General features: G+C 34.3%; 1 long non-coding RNA gene across 1 annotated transcript in view; it reads left to right on the top strand.

The window, feature by feature from the left end:
* Positions 1–2,495: 2,495 nt before the first annotated feature.
* LOC109368220 overlaps positions 2,496–3,411 on the top strand; it is a 3,106-nt gene continuing 2,190 nt past the window's right edge. Inside the window, exons 1-2 of the long non-coding RNA XR_002116022.2 lie at positions 2,496–2,551; positions 3,104–3,149. This is a non-coding gene — a long non-coding RNA (uncharacterized LOC109368220). The remainder of the gene's footprint in view (positions 2,552–3,103; positions 3,150–3,411) is intronic.

Below are 3,411 nucleotides of genomic sequence, written 5' to 3'. Positions count from 1 at the left end.
TATTAAAAAAAAAAAAGATGTCCAAATGAAGTTCTTTTCCACAAAGTGAAACGTTACCCAACTCATCTTGATGATGCAACTTGACTGTTGACCTGCTGATCAAATGTAGTCCAATACAGAGCGCATATGAAAATCAATATTTTATTTTATTTTATTTTAGAATATATAAACTTTACTGCTTTTGGATATATAAACTGATTTAATGGTGCTCTCTCAAGCCCCTTTCCCTTTCAGCTCCCGAAGAGACCAATTGTTCTCCCGAAAATCCTGGCTGACTTACCACCAAGCATTTGTCAAAGGTCAAGATACGCATGTCAGAGGAAAGGTGGAAATCTCAAATGTCTGTGTCTCTTGGAAAGATCAGACCAGTCTTTTGGGAAAAAGATTAATCTGTTTATCTGGTAATAAATTACAAATCAAAATCTGTTTTTGATTTCACTGTGATTGTAAGAATATTGAAGCACCAAATCATAGAACAGAACTTAACGACTGAATCTTTAAATGACTTAAGTGTCTATTTTCAACATTATTAAAGTAATAGGCTTTTTTTCCTATTCCTTTATTCTGAGAATTCTACTTTCAGAACATTAAGTCCTCAATAAACAAAAGGAAAATTCAAACTATTGTTAATACTATTGCTGATGTTTAGCTATATGTCTTCAACAATATTATATTAGATAGGAGAAAGCAAAACAGTTTTCAAAGTAGCAAAAAAATAAAATAAAAAGACATATATTCACCCTTCCCCACCTTGTATTGGTGTTTTGAAAGAACAGCTTGAAAAAGCTGAAAAAATTTAAGAGCCAAATAATATGGGAGAAAACATTTTAAAATAAAATTGTAAATGATAGTTGGGAGGAGCTTATCAAATACTCCAAAAGCCATAATTGATAGATAAGGCCATATTGGTTAAAAAAAAGAAGACACAAAACAGCCAGAAGAAAACAAACTAATAATAATAATAAATAAATAATAAAATAATAATAATAAAAGAAAAAGAAAAACAAAAGCAGATATGAAACAAGCAAAACAAACAAACAATCAAGAAAAAAACAGGAAAATGTACATTTATATAAATGAGGGAAAAGGAAATTTGATAGGTAGATAGGACTTCTTCAATACTTCAATACAAATGCACAAAGAGAGAACTCTGGGTACTTCTAGAGTGTCAGAGGGAAGTTTAAAAAATACTGAGAAGAAATCCACATATGATATTGGTCCATCATTAAAAGAAATTCAGACAATTGTCTATAATTATAAAAGGGAGTAGAACTGCTCAGTAAATACTCATGTCGTGAGGACAAAGAACTAAGGGATACACTCACACCAACTATCTAATGTTTAAAGACATTGAGCACGTGTTTTTCTTGATAAACTTATGCTTGATAAACTACCGTCTAAACATTAGTTCTCATCTAGAACTGGGAAAAAAATTATGCCAGTACCAATATTTTTAATAAGTAAGACAATGCTTCCAATAGTTGGAGGAGTCATGGGAGGATGCTGAACAACTTCTGTGTGAGAAATGAAGAGGATGTCTTCAGCATCAGTCAATCCAGTAAACAAAAAGACAGTGCTAAAGGCAATAGCACCAAAGCATTTGACATTTGGCATTCTGGTCAAGAGTTAAAAGGGACAATCAATAATATGATATATATTAAAACCTCAGTAATGGGTTTCGAATTGTAAGCTTCTCAGAGAGCTGACAATAGGAGAACAGGCTTCAGGGGAGTGGCTCTTTGCCTATGCATTGGTAACATTTTAGTCACTAATATAAAAAAACATAATGTTGAGATTTTCAGAAAATACTGAGACTGAGTATCGAGATATCCATGCAAAAAAGCTTGGAGTACTGATGTAAATATGTATATATATATGTATATATATGTTTTCTTTTTCATGTGATTAAATGGAAAGTCATTGATCTAAATGACAACAATGCAAGAGAGAAAATGATGACTGTGAAAATATCAGTGGTAATCCTTCCAGTAGGTTCAGAAGGTAGCTCTTCTCAAATGTGCAAAGCCTGCAGATTCAAGAGCAGGAGGTCAGACCTGAGGACCTTGTCCTATGGATTGTATAGTGAAAGCCTTTGAGAGGTATTTAGTATATTGCAGAGAAGAGTTGCACCTAAATATCATGTATGTGGAGAAAAGAAGCTTTGGAATAGGCAGAATTTCAACCTAGCAGAAAAAAATTATGAGTACAGATAGCAAGTAGAGTCATGGGCTGTTAACTGGTGCAATTCAAGGCAAGCATGTTTCAAGACATGGGATATGGTTTAATGAGCAGCATTTGTGGTACATGGATGGTTGGACTAGATGATCTTAGAGGCTGTAGCAGAAATGCTAATTTATGGCCTGAAACAGTGATCGAGCACCTGGTGAGAAGAGAGGGCCAACCTAGGGGAGCTCAGCTGAATGCTATGCAATTCATTAACTGGAATGGGTGGAGCCAGGATCCACCCCTTCCCAGACCTCATTTAAGGGTTGGCAGTGAAGGTGAGGGCATCTCTTGACAGAGATACCTGCTTACCTGAGGTCTTCTAAAGGTAAGCAGCTGCTGTTTTTCCTTGTTTGTTTGTTTTTCCTTGTTTGTTTGTTTTTCCTTGTTTGTTTGTTTTTCCTTGTTTGTTTGTTTCTTTCTTTCTTCCCTGCATGTATGCTTTTGGGCTTGTTCTTGTTTTGCTTTGGCCAGAGACTTTGCCATCCTGCTATTATCATCCAATTTTAGCATTACAGTGATCTTTTCCAACTTTAATGATTCTGTGATTCTAAGAATTAATTCTAGAAAACTTGAGTCTTTGAGGTGTCAGGCTAGAGGATCCCTTACAATCTGTGAAGCTGAAAAGTTAGAAGTGGCCATTCAAACCAGGAAATCTACAGAGGGAAGGGAAAAGATCTGCTCAGGTCTGAACTTATTGCTGCAGATGTCACAACTCGCATAATATTTGGAGAGTTTTACGCTTAATGTAATCCATCTCTGTGAAAATGACACATCTGGTTCCACTTTCTCTTCCTTATATTATCTTTGTAACATCACTGTAGACTCCATCTGGAACTGAAATTCTCTTCAATTTTTTTTTATTTTTTTTTTTTTAAAGAAGTGTTCCTGATAAAATCTGGCATTGTAATGATTTGGAGGCAAGGGTAAGTTTAGAAAATGGAACGTTTTCTATTTCCTGCCCATGTTACTATTGTCCTTCTCTCTTTGCAGACACACATGGTACAGATATACACAAATATGAATGCATTTATGCTGCGTGTATACTGTAAGGGGAAAGAAAACAAATGGACTAAGAAAATAAATTCTTTCTTTGTATTAATAACTTGCACAGTAATCCTAAAGGCAAATTAAAACATATATTTGGAAAATTATTTTATGTGTTAATAAATGTGATATCTAACTTTT

The sequence above is a fragment of the Meleagris gallopavo genome, chromosome 6 (genome assembly GCF_000146605.3).
Source record: "Meleagris gallopavo isolate NT-WF06-2002-E0010 breed Aviagen turkey brand Nicholas breeding stock chromosome 6, Turkey_5.1, whole genome shotgun sequence".
Taxonomy (NCBI): Eukaryota; Metazoa; Chordata; class Aves; order Galliformes; family Phasianidae; genus Meleagris; species Meleagris gallopavo.
This window is presented reverse-complemented; position numbering and strand designations above follow the sequence as displayed.